Below are 23,338 nucleotides of genomic sequence, written 5' to 3'. Positions count from 1 at the left end.
TCTACATAAATGAAATCGCTAAATGCTTTTCTAAGCGCAATACTCGAGTACGACTAAATCTATACGGCAGATTTTTTTTTATTTGCAGGATCTTATAAAATGAAATAGTAAAAAAATACAATTCACGCGTTTAAGAGTTCGCAAGACGAGACAATGTATGTCTGGTTAGTTAATAAAAATATAAATATGAATCATGTACATCGCAAGAATAAAGTATACTCACATATGTCCAGAGCACGCAAGCCGAAGACCCGGGCGAGCAGCAGCAGAGCTACCAGACACGGCACCATTTCGCCGCGCTCACTTCACCATCTCTACCGACACACCAATTCTGTAAAATATTGCTTGTATTAGACGAAGCTAGATTAACTTATCGCATTCCCAATTCGCAATAGCTGCGCGATAGCACGAATTGTGCAATTATTGCTCATAAATCGCAATTCCAAGCGAAGATACTTTTTTTTATACAACTAGGTCGAACAAGCGTACAGCCCACATGGTAAACCGTACCGTACCGTAGCTTATACACGCCTGCAACACCAGAAGCATTGCAAACGCGTTGCCGACCCTACACTCGACCGGAACACAACACTACAGGATAGCAACATTATCAGCTAATTTGCAATAGCCGAGCGATAGCATGAGCTGTACAACTATTACTCTCGAATTGCAATTTCAAACGATGATACTGTCTAATCAACATAGACAAAGTTATATTTTTTTGATTACGGTTTGTATAAAATATAATTTTTTTGAAGCATAAAAATTAATTATAGCCTACAAATACATAAAACAATATTAATATCAAAATGCAGATAATTTTGTTTTCTTTGTACGAGTACAGTCCGAGATCTAACAACCAATTTTTAATATTATTTAGTTGGTTTTAGATCAAAAGTATTTTGAATGAAAGTGATATAAGTAATATATTTTTAAATATTGTAATGTCATGGATGTATTTACGTTGGTGAAATTCCATATTCTAAATAAAGTTAATGATCCTTCTTTATTAATCGAAAAATGTAGACCCAATACCCTAAGAAATATTCAAAACTCAAAAAAATTCGTTATACCGAATGCTAGAATTTTTTACGGAGCTAGAATGTTAAACGCCATTATACCTGCATTTGTTAATGAACTTCCCGAAGACCTACAAGAGTTATACCTGGACAAACGCAAATATACAAGATCACTAAAAGAACATTTATCGAAATCTTTAAGCGTTTAATAGTCACAAAATTTTGGTAATTACCTTAGTTTAGATTTAATGGCTATATATACTACGGTACGGTATAGACATTATATGATAGGTAATGCGAGGCGGCGGCTTGTCCGGATGAGCTCTTGTGAGTTTTCGTGGCAGGCTTATGTATAAGTGTTAAGTATGTGTTTTTTGTATTTTTTAACAAATAAAAAAAAAGTTCCTTTTAATCGTGTTTACATAAATAAATGTATTATATGTAAAAATAAAGGTATGATAGCAACCGTGACCGGCAGCTTAACGTACTATCCGAAACATTAATAAATAGACACATTTAATTAATTACAACACGAACAAAGAACGCATCGAGTCGAGTATTCGAACTAAGAAGCTTCCAGACGTTTTCAAACTTCCTAAGATTCAAGCCCTTCAGGTGAAATAAAACTATTGAGAAAACAGTAACAGGATATTTAAGAATGCCGTAATAGGTTTCCCGTATCGCGTTCCTTTGAAATAGATCTCGAGACGAAATAGAACTGTGCATCTTGATAACTGCATTACTTAAATTGAATACGCATCACTGTTACTCGTTGCGACATGACCTCGATAATATTGATATTCACTTTTGTCACTTTTAGATACAATTTTGTTATCAATGATTCAATGTCTAAGTTATATTATTATTATTATTTTAATTACAAATTATCTATATATTGTGAGCAAATGAACGGTACTAAGGTAAGGATTAAGGCTCAATTTGTCGGAGCTCAGATTTTAGGCCGGTATATACTGTTTCCCTATAATTTGCTTTTCTATCAAGAAAGGAGCTATTTTTGTCGAAATTAATTTATTTTTTTACAAAAATTTAACCTTTCCAACAAACGAAATTTAATCCGCAACATCTTTTTTAATATATATATTATTTATCGACATTATTATTTGATATTAGCTGTGCCCGTGACTTCATCCACGTATCGTTCGCAGAGTTATAAAATAAATAAATTTAAAGTAGTAAAATAAAAGTAGCCCAAGCAACTCCTTATTACATCAACTATCGGCCAGTGAAAGTTTCGTCAAAATGGGTTCAGCCATTTCAGAGGAGAGACAGAGGAGAGAGAAACGAGACAGACAGACAGACAAAAATTGTAAAAAATATTATTTTTGTATATGTACCGTGTATATGCCGTGTGTCATATATTATGCATTTAGTAAAAAGCGGTTACTTTCATATTACAAATAGACAGTCCAATTTTATTTATTTGTATAGATTATACGGGTTTTCGCGAACGATTTACAATAACGCCAAACCTCTGCAAAATAGTCAAAAGTGATAATTATATTCATCTACCACTGACCTACGTTTATTAGCTCACTCGGACGCGTTTTTGTGGGTTTTTGTTTATGTTCCGTGATTATGATTGGTGCCCTAAAACCTTTCTAACTTACTTTCAAGTGCGAATACTTTTTAACAAAACCATTTACATCCTGAAATTATCGTAACCAATAAAGGTAACAAACATATTGTTTTAGGCTGAATTTTGCATGCGGTGTCAACCGCGTTGATAGTGCTGATATTTCGCTTTGGATCTACGCATGTTGTTTTATAGCCTACCTTGTGTATAATGCAACTTTATAATAGTGCAACTATAAGTATTAAAACTAAAGAAAATTTACCCTCTTTATATTGACATAGTTAGCGTCAGTAAAATTGTATAATGTTTGAATGCATCATATTAAAAAGTATTCCGTAGTTCAGAAGCACGAGCCAAGTTCGAAGCACCTCATACGGAGTTGAATTCACTTCATAGTTAAGAGGTTTTCGGTGTATTCGTTAGAGAGATTCGCGTGAGAGTTCTTTGCGAGGACCGCAAACACACCGGCGCCGGCTTCCGGCCCGATCACACGCTAAATACGATCACTTTAGACTGACACATGACCGGTGCGAGATGAACTTCGGCTACTATTTATATTATCGTGAATAACTAATTTATATGTATGATTACATATAAGATATTGTAATGAGTAATTAAATTACATGACATGAGTTTATGACTGAGTTGTGATTTATTTAATCCCATAACTTACTTATAAATTCGTTTGTATGCTTGTGAAAGTTTTTGTTATTATTAGAACTGGTATTAAGAAAATATTAAGATAGCACTTCAAAAAAAAAATTACGATTTGTTTAAAAGCACGTAAACACAATGTCTAACTGATTTTAAGTTAGAAAGTTTTCACTAAGTGCAGCGATAAAGATATATTTTTTATTTTATTATTTTAACAAAGATTAATTTATTTTAATTATAATTATAAATTAAATTATAATTTATAATTGTGACTTTAAATCACAATATTTATAAATCGTGTTCGGAGCACGAATCAACAACCGCAGGAGACGTCGTAACTCGATCGGAGGCTGGCGAATACTGTGCCGGCACTAGACGCTGTACCTAACTGAGCCCAACTGAGCTGAACTGAGCGTAGATTCGGGCGAAAACCACCCGTTTACATCTGCCCTTAGACCTCGAGTACAGTGACGGGATTCGTATGGTTTTCAACATAAATATGTGACATATGAATAGTGAGGTGCACATTGTTCCTACAATATGTGAAATTTTTATTACTTATGCTATGTTAACTGTATGATATTCTTTTTTTAGGACACAAATACATAATGCCTTTGACTTAACGGTCATTTTAAATATTCTATCTCTGAATTTGCCTACTAGAGATAAAATTTTGATGTAAGCTCCATACTAATTGTGTCATATTATTCTATATTACTCCATATTTACTGTCGTCGTTATGTATGTATGTATGTGTGTATGTGTGTATGTATGTATGTATATATGCATGTATTTGTTCAGTATGTATATGAATTATTTGCCCACGTATTGTTTTTTTTTTATTTGTCTCTTAATGTGAATTTTAGTAATTCCCAATTCTGCACACCACCAAACATCAATAAATAAATAAAAAAATAATTTTGTCAAAAATCTATGGCTAGTAGGCAAAACCGGAAATAGATAATTGAAACCGGCCGTTATAGGATCAAATAATTAATTAGGGGTCCAGTAAAACTCGAGACACTCAAAAATATACAAATATTTGTACTACGCGGGAATAGCGCCTTCAATGGTTAGCTCAGCAACCTATTACTATGTACTAAGCAACCTATTACTATGTACTATGCGTTTACCCCTCGCCAGGTCCTATCATTGTTTTGATATATTATAGTAGGAGATACGAACTAAATAAATTTTAGTATATTAGAAAAATACCCGCGAAAGGTTTGCCTGTAAAATCCTAGCCAGGCTATATTTAATTCAAAATTGAAAAAATTATTTTTATTTATAAATGCGCCTACTTAAAGAATAATTTTAATACCTAACGTTTAATAAATAAATCTCACATCAAAATGAGTGATGTTTTATTGCGATTACATTGTCTGCTAAGTCTGGTTTGAATGGCGGTTGCCGAATATAAATATAGCTTGGTCGGAAAATTTTCAGCCAACTTCTTCGCGATTTACCTTTAACATACTAAAGAAGATAATTATATAATTTTTATCTATTAAGCAGATGATTGAAGATCACGTCTAGTTCGTATCTTAACTATGAGAGCTAGCTCATACTCTTGAGCTAGAAACTATCTAGGGAACTGACTTACTTACTTTTAGGGATTAACTTTTGTGAATTACACACCGACTCTGATAAAAAAATAAATATAGGATTCTTTCCATTCTAAAAATATTTTTAAGACATCTTTAAAAATTTAAATCTAAGTTGTTACTTAAATTAATAGGTAAGTAATGTTGGTGTCATTAACTAGTCGCCTTCTTGTACCGAGAAGTAGCAATACTTTGGAACATTATTATGGACCAAACGAAGCTCGGTCATTCTGCAATAGTACTCATACTCGTATATTATTCAAACTTTATAACTAAAGTGTCTTTGTGAATATACTGAACGTTCAGCATTAATTTCATAAAGTGGAATGCGTTGTCGTTGATACTCAAAGCGTTTCGTTTGATATGAAAATTTTTGGTATATCCTAAGAGAGACATCTCTACGTTCAAAATTCAATTAAATATGCTACGGATGCCCTCGTTGTCGTAACACGCTATTTGAGAATTCCAGCCACACTAACCGATATGTTATTAATTACACGTATTGTGATTTTTTTGGTACTTTTTGATTACGTGTTTGATCATATTGTCTCTACGGCACATTTGAATACTGTCGATAATGTCGAAGTACGTGTCGTTTACGTTAAATTATTTTACTTTACTGTTTATTATTTTACTACAATGGGGATGAATCAATTTTAAATCTATACTTATTTACATTAATGGTAATTTCAAGCATCAATATGTTTCAGTATTTTTACAAAAATATCTATATGTTTTTGACATCTTTGCTTTGTGGTTACGGCAGTAAATAATATAGCCATCCCCTCTCTTTACGTGGGTGTCCGTAATAACAGGTGACTAAGGGATAACATAGCTCAGTTCCACTACCACCATGGAACTTAGAAAGTCGACTGATGGAGGGATAGCCATTCAACTACTGGCTTTGAAATACACAGGTCGAAGACGGGCAGCAGCGTCTGCGGTGGACAACCCGCCTGCCCAGCGTGGGCAAAATACATGAGTTCACGCCATATGCGGCGCGAACTTGGGGAGGCCTATGTCCAGCAGTGGACTGTGATAGGAAGTGAGACATCATGTAACACATTTATTGTAGAACTACCGCCGTAAATTCACAAAACAGCATTCAGTGTCGTCTTGACTCTATTTTATAAAAATCTGTACACTACCAAAGGTTAGTATTATTGTAATAGTCACGGCCGTGGCCACAAGCACTGCTAGTATAAAATGACAGTTGAAACCAATTAACAGTCGAAGGTATCACATAACCTACGAGTTCGACCGCATTACGCGCCGTTATCCAGAGTACGGTATAGCATCAAACCGCGTTTTGTCATATCTTAGACATTGACAATGCGTTAAAGCCATGGTTGCCAGTCTTTAAAGTTTCGATCGCTACTTAATGTGATAAATATAGGATGTCTTAGCAATAGGCGGATACGAAAATGTTTCATTATGTAATACAGTTTAACTGACGCCTGGAATTCGAGAAATAAATGATTAAAAACAAAAATAATAATTCGTTATATTTCTACAGTCACAGTATTTCGATGCTGATGTGCCCACACCCTTACATCCAAAAAAAATGTCCGTTATAAACGAAATCGTATCAAACGTCGGATATTTTTCAGACATTTTTAACAATCATTGGATCGGATTCATCCCACACCCGTGTCCGTCAGACATTATTTAATTTATACTGGGCTGTTTTGATTGCCTCCAGCCCTAGGTCTGTTTGACGTGTGCCGGAATTTCATTTCAAATATCATCCAACGGTTCACTTGTTAAAGGTGAAAATTGCACTTTATTAACGAACTTCAAAGACAATGCCATCCGAAAACCACCGAATGTCATATTTATTCTCTGTTTCATTTCGACCGAACGTTATTAAAAGCGTCGCAAAATATTTTATACAAGTATCACGAGTTGTTTCATTGTTTTCATTTTATTATTTCGTTATCATCATGTTTGGCATTTAGCTTAATTGAATTATTCTAATTAAATATTTTTCTCTTTAATAAATAATCTATTCATCTCATATCTGCTAATTGCAATAGATTACACGTTTCGACGTCAAAGTGTCTTGGTCTAATCTTATAGGTTTTAGCACATCTCATAAAGAGTATATTTCTTATAATTTCCCTATAAACTAACAGTACCTATGACAAAAAAAAATATATAAAAAAAAAAACTATTAATTTAAATTGAAAAAAAATAATTTTAAACTTTATTAATTTAAATTGAAAATAAGCTATCTGATGATAAGCCTCTTTTGTCATAGCTATTCTGTATTCTAACAACGTAATGATGCTAGACCGTCGGTGCGTTTGTGCGTAACTTTATGTCCACGCATATTATCATCACACATGAGGTTGAATGACGACATAATAAGCTGGACATGTTTAAAGGTCTACACATTACAGGGCCGTCTAAAAGCTATAGACCGCAAAACTAATATTGTTAGTTTGTCGATAGTGCAAGAACAGCTGCTATCTTCTGTTGTACCAAATCAAAAGCATTGCACTAAATCCAACAATCTACCAGTTAAATATAACTACCCACAGTAAAAATCATCACAATTTTTAGTTCCAGTAGAAAAATAAAAAAATCTCACGATTCCATTCACGATTTCCAGAGTAATAAAAACGTGAACTAGTTCGCCGTTTTTACGAGAAATAATTAAGGATTCGTCGTTATCGAAAATTATTTGATGAATTTTTTTCACAAAAATTAGGCAACGCGTTGCAGATTTTTTTTTTAGTTTGCTGGAAAAATTCTATTTTACCTGCCGATTTACAGCCAGCGGCAGAATATTTCTGTAGGTCGCTGGTTTAGACAGGCCGGTTACATGTTGAGTTGTTTGTATTTTCAGTAGAAAAGTGGCCATTACCAAAAAAAAAAAACCAAAATTAAAACTGAACTGAACTCAGCTTGTAAATACGTATACGTATATGTAAGCTACTGGACAAGAACGAGGAAAACATTGTGAGGAGACGTATTTTTCAGGAGAGTTACTATAGCATTTATATCCGCGAATCTACAAAAGACAGCATAATGGATTAAACTACAACCCTTATCCTGAGATCCTTTGATCCTTTTAACTGGGGTAGGGCACAGCAGGAATTTCCTGCTCAAAATATGGAGCAGCCCGACTGGGGTTATACCTCGACCTTACAGAAGATCACAGCTAAATAATACTGTTTTCAAGCAGTACCTATTGTGTTTCTATTGGTGAGTAAGGTGACCAGAGCTCCTGGGGGGATTGGGGATTGGGTCGGCAACGCGCTTGTGAAGGTTCTGATGTCGCAGACGTCTATAGGCTCCGGTAATCTCTTACCATCAGGTGAGCCGTATGCTTGTTTGCCGACCTAGTGATATAAAAAAAATCCTTCATAGGAAACCTTAGTCCAGCAAACGATTCACATTAAAGTGATAAATTTATCAAAATGCATTCCTAGATTGAAAAATTGATGTGTTGAATTGATTGTGTCCTAAATTGAAACTAATAAATAAAGGCATCTTATACGGGTATGTTCAATATGATCAGACAAATAATAAGACAGATAAATGATTTACTTGAAAATAATTCGAACATTTACCGACCTGTTTATTGGATAGATTTGGCAAATTTCACTCAAACTAAACCCGGCTGTCAAGAACCCATCAGAGAACAGCCTTTTGTCCGCAGTACTTTATATCTGTAGAAATATCCTTCCAGAAATCCATGCCGTTATTCTAAACGTATCTTATTTATAAATTCATCATAAATATAAACATCAATTATGTTTTCAAGTTTTTATTCATTTTCTTAATTGGCAAACATTTTATTTCTTCTTATACAGAAGTTACTTTGTCTGTTTTTACGGTTTCTTATTTAAGAATATTTTTAATGAGTGTCGAAATAACAGAATTGACATTTTATATGGCTTTTTACTTTTATTTCAACACGAGGACATCGTCAAACAAGCGTACGACTCGCCATCAGGTGAATAAAAATATTTAATCCTACCAAAAACATTTTCATGTAAAATGTTGCCAAGACGAGATCATATGGCTCGCACTGTCAAAAAGTTATCAGATCTCATGTAGAGCCAAGCTTCTAACTCTACACGCCCTAACTCTCCAAGCCCTAACTTCACAAACTCTACACCTTAGTCAAAATATGCGGCTATAGCAGTCTACTGTCACCTATAACTCAAGTACTAAGTTGCTTATCTTAGGATGAGACGACCGTGTGTGAATGTTCATACCACTAGGAGATTTGAGAGTTCATATCCAGGAAGTTTTTCTATTTATACTTCACGCATTGAACGGCTCACCTCATGGTAAGCGATTACCGTAGGTTATAGACGCTTGCAACACCAGAAGCAAGGGCGTTACCGACCCTACCAAGGAGCTCTTACCTTATGCACCACAGGAACGCAACACTTCTTGAAAGCAGTATTAATTTTCTGTGATCTTCTGTAAGGTCGAGGTACTTCTCTAGTCAAGCTGCTCCAGATTTTGACCAGAATATGTGCTGCTTTGCCCTACCACAGTTAACAATATTTTTTAAAATGAATACTTGCTAATCTTAAATATATAATAATATATTATTTTAAGTTTTTCTACACTCCTTTCAAAATCCGATGTGAAAGAAGCCTCTAGCGAAAGCTCGTTGTGTAATAAAATTGTACAAAAGTTTTTCTAACGTTGCCTTTCTAATTTTCTTTTTCAATTATACGATTACACTTGAATTTAATACGAATAAAATAAAATTTAAGTTACCTAATGTTTTATCCGAGTATAAAATGTTTCAAAGTTTTCAGACATATGGAATATTATAGACCCAGTTGCTTTTTGTATTTTTTATTTTTGTCAAAACTAAGTAAAAACTTAATACTAGTTTACGTACAGACGTAAGTGCTTAACAGGCTGCAAAAAAAGATATACCACAACTAGACGAAAGACTCAAAACAATTCGAGGATCCCTTTGAGTTGAAAACTAAATTAACAAGAATTCTGGCACATTAAGATTTTTTGAGACAAATACACACTGGTATTTTAATGTTAGTAAAAAAATGTATAAATAATAGGAGAAAATATAAAATATCTGGACAAAAATTAGGGAAATGAAAATATCAAGCATGTTTCCTATGTCACTACATATCAACTTTACCATTTGAGGTAACTGCTGCCAGAGTGTCTACTTAAACAAAGTTAAAGCCCTAGGGCCTAGTATACGTATAAATGGCACAACAACTCACATCCCCTTGACAACAATGTTCATATTAATAAATTTATTCTGATTTATTACTCAAACATTAATTTTAAAAACATAATTAATAAGCTTTGAAACCCTTCTTGAGCAATATGTACCTCTGTTTGATCATACTATTATTATGGGTGATTTTAATACGTGTCTTATCAAAAATGATATACGTTCTAAACGCCTTAAAAATATTGTTAGTGGTGCTAATCTTAATTTACTTGCAACTAACGCTACACATTTTTTTCCTAATTGTACTCCCTCTTTGCTGGATTTGATGTTGGTTTCTTCCTTGAATCACGTTGGAACATATGGACAACTGCCAGCCGAAGGTTTTTCATACCACGATCTTGTGTTTTTGTCTTATAAAATTCGTCCACCTAAAGAGAAACCCACAATAGTTTTGCGACGTAATTTCGCTAATTTCGATAACACAAGTTTCCTGCAAGACCTAGATATAATTGATTGGGGTACTATTTACACTGCTAAGACCATAGAAGATAAGTTGAGAATATTTAACAACTATCTCATTGAGTTATTTGATAAACATGCTCCTTTAAGACCTGTAAAACTTAAGCATCTCCCAGCTCCTTGGCTTACTCAAGAGTTAAGAACATTAATGGCTAGACGCAACGCTGCTAAGTTTAAATATAAAGTTAAACCTACTGATAACAATCTATTAAAATACAAAAAATTGCGTAACTTCTGCAGTAGAGTTTGCCGTGATGCACAGCGTGAATTTATACACTCTTCCCTCCAAAACAATAACCCTCGTCAAACGTGGAAGTTTCTAAAGACACTCGGCTTTGGGCGGCAGAAGGGTTGTATCAGTGAACACCTTGATATTGATGCTCTTAACAGAAATTTTTCACATACTACTAAGATTGATACACAAGCCAAACTATCAACTCTAAACTACCTTAGCTCTCTACCAATTCCGGAGCATGCTTCCTTTAAATTTAACGACATCTCTCCGCTGGAGGTTAAGAAACAAATTAATGCAATTAGAACGGAAGCTGTTGGCAATGACGGTATAAGCAGGAAAATGATTCTTTTATCGCTCGAATTTATCTTACCTGTGGTTTGCCATATTTTTAACTTCTCTCTTTCCTCTTGTACTTTTCCCAGTGCCTGGCGTAAAGCCTTGATTGTCCCTATTCCGAAATCTCCTTCTTCGTCTGGTACCAGCTTTCGACCAATTTCTATATTACCTTTTCTATCAAAAGTTCTTGAACGTATTGTCTATTCTCAGCTTAATCTATACTTGCGTACTAATAATTTATTAAGCCCTTTTCAATCTGGGTTTCGGACTGGACACAGCACAGTCACGGCTCTTATAAAAATTTGCGATGATATCCGATTTGCAATGGACAGTAAACAGGTGGCGATTGTTGCACTTCTTGACTTTAGCAATGCCTTCAACAACGTTGACCATGATTTACTTATTGCAATTCTACGGACTCTAAATATTGCTCCATGTGCTGCCAAATGGTTTCAGGCCTACTTATATGAACGGCAACAGTGCGTTAGCTTTGGCAATAAACGTTCTGCTTATTGTACTCTTTCCTGCGGGGTCCCTCAGGGAGGAGTTCTGTCACCCATGCTCTTTTCTATATTTATCAATTCTTTGTCTTCACTCCTCACTATAAAACATCACTTTTACGCTGATGATTTGCAACTATATGTTACTACACCTATTGTTGACATCGCTAACGCAATCACTACTCTAAATATTGAATTAAATAAAATCGTTACATGGTGTCATTCATACGGTTTACTGATTAACCCAAATAAATCTCAAGTGACTATTATTGGCAACTCATATCAGCTTTCCAAAATTAATTCACTCGACTTACCTACCATCCTATTCGATTCCGTCGCTCTTTCACCTCTTCCTGTTATTAAAGATCTGGGGTTATTAATTGACAACACTCTTACCTGGGCGCCTCAAGTTGCCGAGGTGAGTCGAAAGGTCTTTGCAACAATAGGTTCGCTAAAACGTTGGAAGAACTTTCTCCCCTTTAAAACCAAAGTTGCTTTGACTACTTCCTTACTGCTACCCTTATTAGATTACGCTGACATTGTTTATATCGATTTATCTGAACAACTGTTAAACAAATTGGAACGATTACAAAACATATGTATTCGCTTTATATTCGGGTTGCGCAAATTTGAACATATATCTCAATATCGACAACAGTTGGGTTGGCTACCAATTAGACAGCGACGAAATGTGCATGCCCTCTCTTTATTGTTCAATATCCTTTATCACCCTCACACACCCCCTTATCTTAAGGAAAGGTTTAGTTTTTTAGGACATGACACTGAATGTCACTTGCGTTCCCGTAGTAATAACTTGCTTGTGGTACCTCTTTGTCGCTCTAATGCTTATGGTAACTCCTTCACTACTAAAGTGATCAAACTTTGGAATTCCCTACCCAATAACATCCGTCAAGCAGAGTCTATAAATATTTTTAAGAATCGTTTGCACAAATACTACTTAACTCTTACATAGTTTTAATTATGTATATGTTTCTATTGGTATATTGTTTTTATTTGTATGTTTGTATAAATATAGTATGTATGTGTTTACATATGTGTTTATATGTTTATGTAGATATATACCGTTTAAATGTATTGTAATTAATTTAATTATATGTGCTAAACTTGCGTTGTCGATTGCGCACTACTACCGACATATTTTTCTTAGACTACTTTTATTAAAGGTTGCCTGGAAGAGATCGCTTTAAGCGATAAGGCCGCCTTTGCATACATTATTTGTTTTTGTATCAAATCGTTCTAAAATGTATCTTCTTTTTTGTGTGTGCAATAAAGTTTAATAAATAAATAAATAAAATAATTAGTGAAAAAATACACTTTATGTAACGTTTGGTATTACTTAAGGGCTAATCAAATTTCAACAATTTATTTTAGTAAAGGTTGCTGTGCGTTAAATTAAGAGCATTATCACATGTTCAGTATAAACTCCCTTAGAAGATTAATTTTGATGTATTTCAGAAACAAAAAGTCTTACATAATAATAGATATATCTTTGAATATTAATGTCAACGCTAGTTAAATATCGAATCTTTCAAGTTTTATAAAATGCAAAAACTATTTAAAAGTACATACGAGTAAAATACCAATAATTGACTAGCCCGTTGGCGCAGTTTGTAGTGACCCTGCTTTCTGCTCCGAGGGTTGTGGGTTCGATTCGCACCCTGAGTCTGGGTGTATTATAAATATTTATTTATATATGTATTATTTATAAGTATGTTTATCGAAAAAAAAATGTAGCTATACCAGTCGGCAGTTACCTATAACACAAGCATTAAGTTGCTTACTTAGGAACAGACGACCTTTTGTGTTTTGTGTAGATATTTATTTATTTATACCAGAAGATTTGATAGCGCGATGTCGATCCCAGCCCCGATCCTTTACAAGAGCTCTGGCTACTTTACTCACCTTAGGAAAAATTGACAGCAGTATTTTTGAACTACGATCTTCTATAAGCTTGAGATACTACCCCCGTCGAGCTGCTTTAAATTTTCAGCGATACTTCCTACTATCCTCAAATACCTTAAAAAATATTTTATTATAAATTTTCTACTTTTAAAAAAGCAAATATTTCAACAAAATAAATCGCAGTAACAAAGGCTTATCAAGGCCTGCCGAGTTAGGGACATTTCATAAAAAAAAAAAAATTGCGAATGAGAGCGATGTGTTATGGACAGCAAAAATCTGTCGTTCTGTACATGAAGTTAAAAACAGAGTAAATAATGGCGGATCTAATTGGATACCTTTGTACGTTTTTATCTAGATGCAACGTATATGTTTTGACCAATTCATCTTAGCAAAACGGGACCTATTAACATGAATGCGATTAGAACTGTGCTGTTTGTGATTGTTTCACAACAAACACGTTTTGGTCATCATCGTCATTTCAGCCTATCGCAGTCCACTGCTGGACATAGGCCTCCACAAGTTCGTTCAAGTTTTTTTGGGTGTGTGTGTGTGTGGGTGTGGGTGTGTGGGTGTGTGTGTGTGTGTGTGTGTGTGTGTGTGTGTGTGTGTGTGTGTGTGTGTGTGTGTGTGTGTGTGTGTGTGTGTGTGTGTGTGTGTGTGTGTGTGTGAGTGTGAGAGTCCACAATTTCAGACACTGTTTGGTCATCGTGTTGGAATCGAACAACGACTTAAACGCAAAACAATATTTGATTTATTCATATTTATATAGATAATGTTCACAAGTGGATGGAGTTACAAAAGATAAGAATAAGGAGTTTACAACCAATTGCTAAGAAAGGCGCGAAAAATTAGTAATATATTTTCCGATAACAGTCTCTACCATTTCAACAATAAATTCATTTCAGGGTATCTTGTATAAATGTATGGAAAAATGTCAATCAACCTTCAACCGCAAGAGACACTTGGACACAACGTGTTCACATATCCGCTGACACTTGTCACAGTGACACAATAAATGTCATACATAGACACTCGGTGTATACACTGAGTGTGCGGCGAAAAGTGTCGAAGTCTAAGCTTAGCTTTATTTCTCTTTTCACATGATCCGTAATTCGAAAAGTTGTATTTAAATAAAATGCTCGGTAGATTTATTTTGTTGGAGACAGATTTATTTAAGTAATTTTAGAGGAAAGATTTATTTAAAATTTTGAAAGAAAATTCCAGCAAGTACAGCTATTCAGCGACTAAAGTATTTGAAAATCACGAGTACGTACACAAATTTGATCGGAATCCTTAAAAAAAATCCTTAAAAAAATGCCTCGAAATGACTCTGGTAGCGGAGTTTCCTTAAGGGACGGTAGCTTTAGTAAAATCTCAACGTTTATATACTTAAATTGATTGGAATTACTTAGAATATCAATAAGTTATTTTTTTTTATTTGTTGCCAATTTCGTTGTACATGCAATTCTTGTTATCAATGCCACTTTATGTTTTTTTTTTTTAAGTAATTCTACCGTTGCCAGTACATATTTGTGTAAATAGCTCAAAAAATTTGATAAGATTCAAAATCAGAAGTGGATTAACACTTGAGGGATAGATAATATTTATAATGCTTTGCTGTGCGGAGGTGAATATTACACTAGTAATAAGTATCGTGTGGTAAACTAGTAAATTTAGAATTTAATTTTGCCATATTATAAGTATATTAAGTAAAAAAAAAATAATAATAATCGAATGACATAATTATACTTCACAATATCGGTAAAATTATGAAGGTTTTCTTTTATATTTATAGGTATTATAAGTACTAGCTGTACTCTACGCGCGTTGCTACCCTTTTTTAACCGACTTCAAAAAAAGAGGAGCTTACTCAATCCGACCGTATATATATATACTAGGTGTGCCCGCGGGTTCGCCCGCGTTAAAATCAGTGTGTCACAAAGTTTTCCCGGCAGACTTCCAGTGAAACTCTCATCAAAATCGGCTTATCTGTTCCGTAAACCTTCCTCTTGAAGCCCTCTCTCCATTGGTGAAACCGCATGAAAATCTGTTGAGGGAATCAATCATATACACTTTTGGGGACTTCGTTTTACAATACACTAACTGATGCCCGTGACTACGTCCGCGTGGTTATGAAGATATGCATTACTATTAAGATGTTTAACGCAAATTATTTTTTATTTCAGTCATTTGAAATGTTTCTCACACTGACTAACTTTTTAAAAGGCACAATGTAGTATAATTTAATAGTTATTTTTATAAAACCTCTCTATACAGCACATTTTTAGTTTTATTTTCAGGCTGCAGTATAAATAACCTATCAGGCGAACTTATAGCTGCTGTATATGTTTCATACAAACTATCAACCCCAATCAAACCCCCTTAGCGGTGGAATATCGCAAAATCCGTTCTTAGCGGACGTTTACTAACTATAATCCACCTCCCTGCCAAATTTCATCTTTGTCCATCCCAGATAGATGGACCCATCCAGCGGTTTTTGAGTTCTTGTGATGAGTGAGTCAGTGACCTTTCTCTTTTATATATATAAATATAGATTACGATGCCTTATTTGGACACCTCCTCACCATGTATAGAGCATGCATTTAAAATATCAAGTCTCTTTTCACTTTCATACAAACTTCCAACCCCCGTTTTATCCTTTTAGGGGTCGAGTTTCGTAAAATCAGTTCTTAGCAGATGTCTACGCCCTATAAGGAACCTACCTACTAAATTTCAAGTTTGTATCTGTTATAGTTTCGGAGATTTCGCGATGAATGAGTTAACCTGTTAAATTTGTCAACTTTAGGGAAACCTGTTATTGGCTATATTATTTGTAAACATTTTTGAATATCATATCAAAAATTGACCACTCCAGCGGGGTTCGAACCCGAGTCTCCGACTGACCGTGTCGCGAATTCGAACCCCGCTGGAGCGGTCAATTTTTTATATGATATTCAAAAATGTTTAGAATTCCTAATGTGTGGGTAACACAAAAAAAATAATCGTACATATATTATTTGTTATATGCTTCATGATAAGAACAGCACATAAGAAGCTGTTGGTTTTCTGAATAAATAAATAAATAAACCTACCATGCCTCGTTTTAACTCCAATAGGGAGTTAATTTCTAAAGATACATTATTTGGACACCTTCACACCATCTATAGGGCATACATTTTAAATTTCAAGTCTCTTACTTCAAAAACATAGGACTTTCATACAAACTTCCAAAACCCGTTTTACCCCCTTGGGGTCGAGTTTCGTAAAATCCGTTCTTAGCGAATGTCTACGTTCTATAAGAAACCTACCTGCCAAATTTCAAGTTTGTATCTGTTATAGTTTCGGAAATTTATATATATATATATAAATTTTTTTTTGGGTGCACCAACTCAAAAACCTTTGTGGGCTCATTCACAACATTTTGCTGAAGATCATGATATGATCAAATGCATAGTTTACGATTCTATAAAGGACACACAGAAAAACATTCATTTTAATATATATACGAGTACACTGGAAATGCCTCACCGTTTTTTTTACCCGCGTAACTTTAGAGCCCTTGCAAGTATCGGAACAAAAATCATACATCATACAAATAATCTACGAATATACTTTAACAGCGGGAGGTAGATTAGACAATTAGGACCTCTTTATCCCCAATTAATAAACTGCAAATATCTAATAACTACATACGATGGTAAAAAAAAAGAATCTACTGAGTGGCTACGGCAGTATAGAATATAGCCTCCCCCTCTCTTCCCGTGGGTGTCGTAAGAGGCGACTAAGGGATAACACAGTTCCACTACCACCTTGGAACTATGTCCTATGTATCCTATCTATGAGTCCTATGTCCAGCAGTGGACTGCGGTAGGCTGAAGTGCAGGTAAAAAAGAATAAAATATGAAAAAAAATTATCCCTTGGACATCGTCGGTAAAGTATTTTTTTTTCTTAAAGAGTAACAAGCTTGGAGACAGATTATATTCTAATTCGCACACTAATTATTTCACACACCAAACGTTGTCTGGAAGAGATCCCTCTTTCAGCGATAACACCGCCTTTATACATCTTTCATTAATTGCTATTATTTTGTTTCTTTTAACAGTGTGCACTAAGTTAAGAAATTTTAAAGCATTAATTTGGTCCAATAAAGAATTTGTTATTATTATTGTATAAAGAGTATTATTATTATTATTATCAAGCTTTTATTCAAGCTTTTGTATTTATAATAGTAATTCTATCTCTTTCTCTCTTTTTATAGATGCATTTTGTTAAAAATAAAGGATATAAACATCATTGGATTCATATATTATATTATATTATAAATAAATAAATAACTTATAACATACACACACGGTCGTCTATCCATATGATAAGCAACTTAATGCTTGTGTTACAGGTAACATCCGACTGTTATAACTATTTTTTTAATATATATATATATATATATATATATATATATATATATATATATGATACATATTTAAATATATAAATACAAATATTAAAACCAGACTCGGGCGAGAATCAAACCCGCAACCCGCGGAACAGGAAGCAGGACCACACAAACTGCGCCAACGTGCTAGTCATTACAATTATAGTACATTTAGGAATCGTAAGGCTATGAAGCTCGACAGTTGAAAACTTTGTACATAGAAGGGAAAAGGCAGGCCGTTTAACGACCAATTCTCCGTTCCACGAGAGTTTTCGAACGAAATACTTATAGTTAAGTCATTTTAAAGAAACCTGTTTTTATTAATAGTAAATTAGTATATGGTCCATATCAAAAAAGTAAAAGTATTAAAAAATAAATATAATTATGCCGTAAATTAATACACTATATTTATGAAATACTAGCTGACCCGGCGAACTTCGTATCGCCTAACACAAACTTTATCGTATGGTATTAAAGTTCAAATTGACTTTTAAGTATTATCACAAATCTTTTGTATGGGAGTATAGAAAAGTGTTGTTTTTAGACTTTTTCGGGAAATTTAAATTTTTTTTTTGTTAGAATTTTTCTCTCCGTAAGAACCATCCTCGTACTTCAAGGAATATTTTAAAAAAAGAATTAGCGAAATCGGTCCAACCGTTCTCGAGTTTTGCGCTTAGCAACACATTCAGCGACTCATTTTTATATTATAGAATAAAGATAATTCTATTTGCAGATATAAAGCTAAAATTTGTGATTCATTAATAGAACTGTTTCTCCTATTGGCCTATTTCATCTATTGCTGTTAAAGTCTATTCGTAACTTATGTGCTGGATAAACATATCCACAACTGGTGCAACAGGCCAAAATAGCTATATAAGAAATATGAATCACCATTAGTGTCACAAAGCGAAAAAATCGAGAACGGCTGAATTTATTCTAACCCTATTTTTTCCACTTTTTAACCGACTTCCAAAAAAGGAGGAGGTTCTCAATTCGACTGTATTTTTTTATTTTTATTTTTTATGTATGTTACATCAGAACTTTTGACCGTGTGGACCGATTTCGACAATTTTTTTTTAATAGAAAGGTGGTGTATGTCAATTGTCCCATTTAAATTTATTTGAGATCTAACAACTACTTTTCAAGTTATATCTAATAATGCGTTTTTACTTGACGCTTTTTTCGTCGACCTACGTTGTATTATATCGCATAACTTTCTACTGGATGTACCGATTTTGATATTTTTTTTTTTTGTTAGAAAGCAGATATCCCTAGTTTAGTACCATGATAGATGATAGAGGAAACCAGGATTTGATGATGGGATCCCAGAGAAATCGAGGAAAACTCTTGAAAATCCCCAATATTTTTTTACTTGGTGTACCGATTTGGATAATTTTTAATTTAATCGAAAGCTGATGTTTGTCATGTGGTCACCTATAAATTTTATTGAAATCTGATAACTACTTTTTGAGTAATCTTTGATAACGCGTAGTTACTTGACTATTTTTTCGTCGATCTACGTTGTATTACTCGCCGATGTAATTGAAGTTGCTTTTTTTTCGTTTGCGAGCAACACAATTATTAATGCTCTGCTGTAATCTTATCGAATGAAATTAAAAAAAAAAAAAAACGGTCAAGTGCGAGTTGGACTCGGGTACCGTACAAAATTTTTTAAACTTTTTTTTTATAATATGTGATGTAATTAAAAATTTAAGCATTTCGCAATTTTTCCTTTATCTGTGCTATAAAACGTTGCTTCGTACCAAATTTCAAGATTCTGAGTTCACGGGAAGTACCTTGTAAATTTTGATTCCCCTGTAAGTGTCGAAAATTTGCAGCATAAACGGCTGTATCTTTTGATTACGTTCCAGAAGTTTGATTTTTTTACAGCTCTAACGGACAATAGACTTGAGTATTTGATATGAAATTCAGCTTGATATCTCCACGCGTTGCCGGGGAAAAGGGTCGCAACGCATTATCTACGAATAAACGAAATAGGATGATACGTTTTCCAGAAAGCTACTTTCCCACTTGACCGTGCATTAAGTCTGGCATTTCAGCGAGCATACTAACCGAGCATTTAATAAATCTGTGACCTAGATGTAGAAATGTTGCGAAGAGCAATTCGCTCAGAAAGTTACTCCTAATTCTTGCTGCAAGTTGTAACTGAGCTAACGAAAGCAGTGTTGGTGGTAGCCCTAATTTTTAATGGTATATTTTTTATCTTCTGTTGATGTTTTAATAAGAAAAAAGAAACATACATTATATGTATTTGTTGAATTAAAAGTGTAAAATACAATAAAAACATGTCTATTATATTTATTTTACAATTTTGTTGCCTTAAACCAATACCTACATTTCAATGAAATTTTCTTTCCGTTTCAATATTTTGAATTGAATTGAGAAATAATTTGTAACAAGTTTATATAAAACAACTAGCTGACTCGGCAAACGTTGTCTTGACACTAAACGCTATTTAAAAATAGGGTTGATCGTAGATGACTGAAAATTTAGAGTTGTATGTATTTTTTAATGTTGTACCAAAAAAAAAATATTATCTAAAAATTAAATAATATATATTTAGGGGTGGACTACCCTTAACATTTAGGGGGATGAAAAATAGATGTTGTTCGATTCTCAGACCTACCCAATATGCACACAAAATTTCATGAGAATCAGTCAAGCTGTTTCGGAGGAGTTTAACTACAAACACCGCGACACGAGAATTTTATATATTAGATATTACTAAACAACTCAAAAAATAGTATTAAAACAGAAAATTTTCTATATATCATCGTTAAAGATAATAGTTCTAATTGAGCTTGATATCAGAACCTATTAGATAAATAAAACAATAAGACCATTTATTTGACCTATTATTGTATTTCAATAGCTAATAATTGGCTTAAATCAATAAACGAGACACGTTTAGCAGATACAAGAGACGCTCCAATTCAGTACAATAAATTAAATGGATGATAAGAAGTCATGAATTTAACGTCACCAATTGAAGAGTTGCATCAGCGTTGTTCAATAAATTATGTATGTTAAATAATAAACGCTATCTGAATTGATTAATTTTATGACAGACACGCTTATTATATATGCTGACAACTGTTTCTGACAAATGTAAGTATTGTGTTTGTGATATTATGAGAACATATTGTTGTTATTCCAGTATCATTGTTATCCTTCAAGTAATTCAAGTTAACATAATGTGTCTGTAACATTTAACAGATTAATTGCAATCAAGCGGTGTTAGATGTCAATAGTGTATTCTGTTACATTTCATAAGTAGAATAATTACTAATCAAGAAAATTGTGACAGCCAATTTTTGCTATCTACAAGTATGCTATGGAGTTGAAAGATTTGTTGGTTTAATCGTTTGTTGCTAGATTTAATAGTGAAAGTCCATTGCTTGATTTTATTTTTTATTTTATGTCTCAAGACTACAACATAACAGTAAATTTCACTATATTTGCTGTACTGTAACGCTCCATCTCACAATAGATTGACGACAACAGACTACAACTCATAAGAACAATATAGTAGCCCTATATGTGAACGCAATCAATTCGATGGATACACTCTGTGAAGAACTCATGTGTATTGCCCATTGTTATTACTGTAAACATGAGTGCATGCCAGTTTTGGCGCTACTTGTGGGGGCCTTTCCAGCAGTGGACTGCGATAGGTTGAAGTGATTATGATGATGAACTCTGCGAAGAGCTATTTAACTTGCTTTTTTAATAAGCACGACACTAACTTGAGTCACAAGTTTTTTAAAATACACCTGAAAATTTGTAGTTTAGTTTTAGGTGTTATGTCTCATGGATGTTCCATACTAACGTTCCATAATAAAGATAGTTTAATAAATGACAGCCCAGAAGAACAAAATACTGTATCTTTAGAGCAAATGCTAGCTATATACTGATTAACGACATTTCTTGAAACTACATTTCAACTTTATTAGTTTATAATTATCGTTCCATTTTATATGTTTTTACTTCAGATAAATAGAATTTTTTTCTTGTTTACTATCCTTTATTTTTCTTTCTAAATAAATATACTATTAAATTAGTAGTTTAAAGTTATCGCAACTATGATAGACAAAGTTAAAATTAAAAATTAGTCTTATGATACACCTTTATACTTGTAGAAAGAACAGTGTATTCATTCAATGATTAGGATCATATTTATGCCTGGTGCATACTTTTCATGTCTTTGTTTTAAAACCTTGACTGACCTAGTTTCTGTAATAAAGTATGATGAAAGAATAGCAAATAATGTTTATAAGAGACATAATTAATTAATAATTACTAGTTTATGATACAGAACTTTAAATCTTGAAATAAATTACAAACAAAGTTATACAGTTCTTATATAAATCTTATAAGAGTTCAATCTATTTATCAAATTAAAATACATTGCAGACAGTATTCAAACTAAACATACTTTAGAACCTCATTTAAAAGAGTATAATAAGCAAATATTATCTACTTAAATTATTTATTTTTATACATAATAGCCTATTTTATTATAGTGTTTATTTACTTTTCATTATTATTTGGCGTTTTTTATTGAATCGAAAAAAAATATTTTTTCTTTTTAATATATATATTATAGATATACTACTTTTAAATATTAATCACGCCAGTGGAAGCTTTTACTAACCTTTGTAAATATAGAAAAACAATGAGACATATTTTGATGGAGAGAACGAGAATGTAAATAAACGCAATATATCCGTCAGCAGACGGAGCAGACTCACGAAACAAGAGGGGCCGCGATACCCTTAGCGTAATTTATTTATGTTTGACCAAGTGTTCAACGAACAAAGAAAACAAATTTTTAATTTAACTATAAAGAGCTTCCGGTGTCGTTTCATAACTGGTACATTATTAAAAATAATAAAATCTTACATTTAACGCACCTTCTGAAACCAGGTACATAGGTGAAACCCGGTAACATGGGAAGTAAATTAGCATAACGATGTCCTCACACTTCTGAAATCACCAGCCATAACTCTACAATACGAACACTCTGTGGTAAAAATCACTTACTATCGTCCAAATATCACCATTTTATATGAATGTTTAGTTATGATTATATTTAAAAGTGTATGCACTGTGTGTAATAAAATATAATATTATAACACTCTAAACTAATCGACCATAGCACAAAGCTCTAGCACGTAGTAAAGTTCGCTCTGAAGTAGGTAAACGGTGGCGAATGTAGATGAATGAAAATAAAGATTGTCTATACCCTAGAACGAATGAAATAGAAGTATAGAACTAAGAAAGCTTATTTTATAAACAAACAGCTTTCATAGATAATGCTA

General features: G+C 33.4%; 1 long non-coding RNA gene across 1 annotated transcript; it reads right to left on the bottom strand.

Moving 5' to 3' along the window:
• Positions 1–223: 223 nt before the first annotated feature.
• LOC123669053 lies at positions 224–23,207 on the bottom strand. Its single transcript, XR_006745677.1, has 2 exons — positions 22,920–23,207; positions 224–331 (listed from the first exon to the last, which is right to left on the bottom strand). It is a non-coding gene; the product is annotated as an uncharacterized LOC123669053 (long non-coding RNA).
• Positions 23,208–23,338: the final 131 nt, after the last annotated feature.

This window comes from Melitaea cinxia, chromosome Z (assembly GCF_905220565.1).
Source record: "Melitaea cinxia chromosome Z, ilMelCinx1.1, whole genome shotgun sequence".
Lineage (NCBI taxonomy): Eukaryota > Metazoa > Arthropoda > Insecta > Lepidoptera > Nymphalidae > Melitaea > Melitaea cinxia.
The sequence above is the reverse complement of the archived record's forward strand: the minus strand, read 5'-3'. Positions and strand labels throughout refer to the sequence as shown.